The following is a 7313-nucleotide window of genomic DNA, read 5'->3' as shown; positions in this document are numbered from 1 at the left end:
AGTGCAGATCTGTTAGTAATAAATTCTTAGCTTTTATTTATCTGGTAATATATATTAATTTTTTCTTCATCTTTGTGTCATAATTTTGTAATTCACAAGACTTTTGTGCCCCAATTTCTTTTTCTTTTAGGACTTTAAATAATAGTCTCCTAGTTTCCTTTTGCTGTCTTTATGAGAAATACACTGTTTATAACTGTGAGAATCATTTCATCTAAATGAATTGCTTTTCTCCTGCTGCTTTGAAGGTCCCTTCTTTGATTTTGCTTTTAAGAGTTCAATTATAACATATGTAGGTGTGGGTTGTCTTCTATTTTTTCATACTTGGAGTTTAGTTAGTTTCTTCTGCATGTAGGTTTACATTATTCAACAAAGTTAGATTTGGTCATTACTTATTTTGTTGATTTGATTTCTGTTACTACTTTTTAAAATACTATTTTTACTTCATTATTTTTCTCCTTTATTCCTGAAATTCCCACTATGCATATGTTACTGTGCTTGATTGTGTTCCACAATTACCTTAGGCTATGCATAGTTTCTTTCATATTTTTCTACACCTCAGAAAGAATGAACCTCAAATGAGCCATCTTCAACTTTGATGACATGTTACTTCCTACACAAATTTGCTTTTGATCCATAAAAATTCACCAGCCTTTTAGATGTTCATATATATGTCTTGGCTATCACAAACATCTTATTTTTTTTACATCTTTAAGAAAATAAATACAAGATTTTCCATTTTGTAGACACACAAACAATTTTCAGGAGAGTGAGAACAAAACTTACCAATATGCCTTACAATATTCTCTGTGATTTCAAGATTTTAGCTCCGTTATTGTTTTCTGGCTACAAAACAAACAAATGTTTGTCATATACCTACAAATACAACGTACATTTCATAGGACTTTCTTATCCTTATAGAAACCATTGTGTATACTTCATTTTATGTTAAAAGTATACCTTGTCTATCTCTTAAAGATTTTTCATTTGGTGATATAACTTGCCTTTTCTCCATTTCATGTACAAGCCTAATGTGTTCTTTTTAAAACTGGCTATGTTTTCCAATATTATGGGAAGGTTACTGAACGATTCCCCTGAGTGAAAGACATTGTATTTATTTTCTATTTTTACATCTACAAACTAGCTTCAATAACCAGCCTTCTATAGGAAACTTATAATTGTGAAGGTATTTTCACGTACTAGGTCTATATTAATAACCATAGACTGAAGTCTTACTGGAAGGCCCGACTAATGCATATTTTAGTATTTCTTTAAAAATAATCTTATAAATGTTGGCATTGACTTACATTTTTTTGAATTGTTTATGACAGAATCTACTTTCTTACACCTTTAAAAACCTGGCACTCTTTTTTATTTTCACTTTCTGCATAACTTTTCAGAAAATAATTAATCTTTCCGCTCTAACTCATTTCTATGGTCACATAATATTCCATCCTGATTGTGAGATGATTAAATCAATTCATATTGTGAAGCAGTTAAGATGATTATCATTTTCTATTCAATAATACAATACTAACTGTTGTGATAAGCTAAAGATTTGTTCTGGGAACCTGTGACTGATATTTTATGTGGCAAAATGCCTTTGAAAATGCAATTAAAGAGTCAATGTGGGCAGACAGACACAGCAGATTTGCCCTTGCATACCTGCCACCATCATTGGAAAGCTTGATTCTTGTAGGCAGCCAGCATAGGCAGGAAGACACAGTCAGATAGTCTGTGCACCCATAGGCCAATACTGGAGACCCTTGCTTCCTTCAGGCAACCAGCACCAAATAGGAGGATCAGAAAAATACACCCCTGTGTGCCTGCTGCTATTACAGGAGTCTCATTGTAGACACTCAGGATGAGAGGAGAAGATGGTCTGCCACTACACACCTCTAGCCAGCAGGAAAGCCTTAGTGTAGCTGCATGGATCTGGAGAAGACTGCTCCACATGGTGCTACCTCCCTGGGAACCTAGGTGCAGAGAAACTCAAGTGCCTGGAGCACTCCCATACACTGAGGAAGGGAAGACAATGTAGGAAGCTCCTGGGCCAACACAACTGGCTTGTTGGGAGGAACTTAGGAGAATGTCAGGATGAAGGAACAAACGGCAATCTCAGACCTCCAGTCCACACAAAACAAATCTGGGAGGAATGTCATGGGAGAAAATGGAAGTCATAAACCTGAAATCTCTGAGAGGAACGCAACTAAAGAAACAACTCCAAGGGGCTGGGGATTTAGCTCAGTGGCATAAGAACCTGCCTTGCAAGCAGGCGGTCATGAGTTCGATCCCCAGTACTGATAAAAAAAAAAAAAAAAGAAAGAAAGAAACAACTTCATAAGGCTGTAAAAGTAGTCAGATCAGAAATAATGTCTCAGGAAAAAAAAGAAATCACAAACATGATGAAACAATGGCTGAGCATATCTAAAGAAGACAGATAAAAATAGCATAGGAAAATGATAGAAACCTTTAATGAACAATATAGGAAGGAATTACAATGCATGAAACAGATTCAAAGAGATATATAGTATATTGAAAAGTCAATTGAAAGCTGGCAAAACTGCTTGAAAAAGACTGAAGACAGACTTTCAGAACCTGAAGAGGATTGCAACTAGTAATAATGAAAGGAAAGATTTGTTAAAAATAACGAAGAAGGGTCCAGTGGTGGAGAGCACTGCCACCACTGCCACTGCGTGGAGGAGGGAGCTGCATTGTGGGGGCCTACTTAGGCCATACCAGCAACCTTCTCTCAGTTTGGAGACACACTGCAACCACTGCCTCTACCTGGAGGATGGAGCTGTCTGTGGAGGGCTACTTAGGCCTTGCTGGTGACCTTCTCTAGGTCCAGAGAGCACCTCTGCTGCTGACACCACCTGGAAGAGGGAGCTGAACTGTGGAGGAGGTTTGAGGCCTGCCTAGGCCACATAGATGACCTTCTTTCAGCCCAGGGAGCTATGCCACCCGAGGAGGTGGATGCCTGAACATGAGATCCCTGGGAGAATTTGAGATCCTTGCTCTGCGTGGTTGGGGACCCACCCAGCTTGTGGCCACAGTAGATTGGGCTTGGTGGGATTCAGGCCTGCCTGGACCATGCCTTATGGCCTTCTTTTGGTCCGTGGAGCTTTGCTGCCAGAGATGGAAGCTACACAGCTTGAGGAGGCTTTAAGCCTGACTGAGGAGTGCCTGGCATCCTTCTTTTAATCCAGGGGCCTCACTGCCCAAGGAGGCAGCTATGCTACCAGAGGACTCTCAGGAGCCCAGGACATAGGAGACAATTTCCAACACACCCAGGGGAAGCTTTGGAACAACACTTGAAACACTTAAATGTAGGAAAATGACAAAACAAAAGACCAAAATGCAATCTCAAACATCCAGTCCATCCCCAGAAAGCCTAGGAGCCATGTATATAGAAGAAAATATATGCCATACACCTGAAATAACTGAAATAATAGTAACTAAAATAAAGAAGCAACTCCAGAAAGCTTTAAAGGAATTCAAATTAGAAATAATCTCCCATGTAAAAGAAGAAATGATAAAAATAATGAAAGAGATGCTGCCATCTAAAGAAGACACTGTTAAAAAATTAGAGGAACAAAACTAAAAGATAGAATCCCTGGATGAACAATATAATAAACAAACAGAATACATACAGCAGATTCAGAGACATACAGGAAATCAAAAATTCCATTGAAAGTTGTCAAAACCACCTCAATGAAAGTGAAGACAGAATTTCATATCTCGAAGGCAAGTTTGCAGCTGGTGAACAGGAAAGGAAAGAACTCTTAAAAATAGCAAGGAATCAAGAAATAACAATCCAACAGCTACAAGATGACTAAAAAAAAAACAACATAAGATTGATAGAGATAAATGAAAAAGGTGACAACACAAATGATATCAACATACTATTTACAGAAGTAATAGCTAAAAATTTCCCAAACATGAGAATGCAAACTGACATTAGGATTAGTAAAGCATATAGAACTCCAAATAGCCATAACCAAAACAAAACAACACCCAGACATATAATAATCACCATCACAGAAATTGAACATGAGAACAGAATATTAAAAGCTGTTAGAGAGAAAAGACAGATGGATTATAAAGGAAAACATATCAAAATCACAGAAGACTTCTCAGCACAAACAATGAAATCAGGAAGAGCATGAAGTGAAGTATTTCAGATCCCAAAGGAAAATGTCTTCCAACCTAGACCGATGTACCCTGCAAAACTGTCCTTCAAAATGGATGGAGAAATAAGATACTTCCATGACAAAGAGCAGCTGAAGAACTTCATGATCACCAAACCAAACAAATCTGAAAGACATTCTAGGTACACATAGAAAAGAAGCACTAAGCAAGGCAGACAATTAAACAGAATGGAAAGGTAAAGATGTAACAGCTGAAAGATAACATGTCAACAATTAACCAATATATAACAATTATAACCATTAAGGTAAATGGTCTCAATTCACCAATTAAAAGAAAAAGACTGGCAGAATGGATCAAGAAACAGCATCCAACCATATGCTGTCTACACTAAACCCATCTAACCCAAAAGTAAACTCACAGACTGAAAGTCAAAGGACATAAAATAATACTACATGTAACAGTAAGCCCCCAAAAAGCTGGTGTAGCTTCACCATGTGAACTTCAAACAAAGAATGATCCTAAGAGATAAAGAAGGTCATTGCATACTGGTTAGGGGAGAACTTCAAGAGGAACAGATAACAATCTTAAATATATATGCATCAAATTCCAGAGCACCCAGTTATACAAAGCAAGTATTAATAGAAATGAAAAATCAAATTAACAATAACACAATTATAATAGGAGAACTTAACATACCATTGACAAGAAGGAACAGATTAACCAGACAGGAAATCAGCAAAGAAATAACAAAACTGAATCACAATTGTGAATAAATGGACTTGATAGACATATATAGAGTGTTCCATCCAACAGCATCAGAATATACATTCCTTTCAGCAGTTCATGGGACATTCTCTAAAATAGACCATATACTATCCTACAGAACATAATTAAATAAATGTAAAAATTTGAAATTATCCCATGAAACTAGAAATTAATGATAAAAGAAACTGTAAAACACATGGAAACTGAATAATACACTCTTGAGCAATCAGTGGGTTACAGGGGAAATTAAATTAAACGATACCTACAAGCAAATGAAAATGAAAATACAACTTACCAGAATCTGTGGGATGCAATGAAAGGAGTCTCAGAGGAAAATTTATTGCACTGAGTTCCCAAATCAGGAAAACAGAATGAATACAAATAAACAACCCGATGCTACACCTAAAACATCTAAAAAATAAGAGCAAGTCAACTCCAAAGCCAAAAGAAGAGAGGAAATTATAAAATTCAGAGTAGAAATTAATGCAATAGAGAATAAGAAAACAATCCAAAGAGTCAATAAATCAGAGTTGGTTCTTTGAAAGAATAAATAAAAACGGATAAGCCCCTAGCCAACCTAATTTTAAAAAGGAAAGAAAGGGCTCAAATTCATGCAATAAAGAATTAAAAACATGAAATCACTACAGACTCTGTGGAAATACAAAAGATCATCAACAACTATTTCAAAAACCTCTACTCTCATAGGTTTGATAAGACAGAAGAAATGGGCAGATTCCTAGAAATATATGAAGGACCAAAGCTGGGTCAATAAGATGTAAAACTGCTGAATAACTCAATTTCTATTAATGAAATTGAAAATGTAATTAATTGCTTACCTACAAAGAAGAGCCCAGGCCCAGATCGATTCACTGTGGAATTTTACAAGAAATACAAAGAAGACTTAATGCGGACACTCCTCAAACTCTTCAATGAAATTGAAACGGAAGTAATTCTACCTAAGCCATTCCTGCAAGCCAATATAACTCTAGTACCAAAATTGGAGAGAGACCCAAGTTAAAAAGAGAACTACAAGACAATCTCCTTAATGAACACAGATGTAAAAATTCTCAATAAAATATTGGCAAATAGGATGCAGCAAATCATCAAGAAGATTATACACCAGGACCAAGTGGGATTGATCTCAGGCATGCGGGGATGGTTCAACATACATAAATCAATAAATGTAATCCACCATATGAATAAAGCCAAAAGTAAAAATCACATTATCATTTCAGTAGATGCAGAAAAAGCTTTTGATAAGGTCCAACACTCATTCATCATAACAACCTTACAGAAAATTGGAATAAATAGTCTTTACCTCAATGTGATACAGGCCATCTATGACAAACCAACAGCCAGCATCATATTAAATGGCCAAAAACTGAAGGCCTTTATGTTAAAATCAGGCACAAGACAAGGATGTCCCTTATCACCGCTCCTGTACAATATAGTACTGGAAATACTAGCCAGAGCACTTAGACAAGAGAGAGAAATAAAAGGGATAAAGATAGGAGAAGCGGTAGTTAAATTATCATTATTTGCAGATGACATGATACTCAACATAGACGACCCCCTAAACTCCATTCAAAGACTCCTAGATATAATAAATAAATTCAGTAATGTAACTGGATACAAAATCAATGCTCAAAAATCCATAGCATTCCTATACACTAACAACAAAATTATGGAGAGAGAAATAAGAGAAGCCACACCCTTCACACTAGCATCCCCCAAAATGAAATACTTACGAATTAATCTCACAAAACAAGTAAAAGATCTATACAGGGAATACTACAATGCCCTGAAAAACAAATCAAAGAAAATCTCAGAAAATGGAAATACATCCCTTGTTCATGGATAGGGAGAATAAATACTGTGATAATGGCCATTCTCCTAAAATTGTTATACAGTTTTAATGCAATCTCATTGAAAATACTATCAACATATGTCATAGACCTAGAGAAATTACTCCTAAAATCCATCTGGAACCAGAAGAGACCTAGAATAGGAAAGGCAATTCTAAGCAGCAAAAGCAAGGCAGGAGGCATCACAATCCCTGACTTTAAATTAAACTACAAAGCTACTATAATAAAATCAACATGGTACTGGAATAAAAACAGATCTGAAGATCAATGGAGTAGATTAGAAGATACAACCACAACTACAAAAGCACTCAACCACCTTATATTTGATAAAGGAGCCAAACATGTTCTCTGGAAAAATGATAGTCTCCTTAATAAATGGTGCTGGAAAAATTGGCTCTCCATATGCAGAAAACTAAAGCTAAACCTATGCATATCACCATATACTAAACTAAAATCTAAATGGGTGAAAGATCTGAATATTAAAACAGAAACACTAAATCTATTGGAAGACAAAGTAGTTAAAAATCTTGAAGT

Source organism: Cavia porcellus, unplaced genomic scaffold (genome assembly GCF_034190915.1).
Source record: "Cavia porcellus strain 051 isolate PalLab524CR breed Dunkin Hartley unplaced genomic scaffold, mCavPor4.1 scaffold_3, whole genome shotgun sequence".
In the NCBI taxonomy this organism is placed as follows: Eukaryota; Metazoa; Chordata; class Mammalia; order Rodentia; family Caviidae; genus Cavia; species Cavia porcellus.
Note: the sequence above shows the minus strand (reverse complement) of the source record.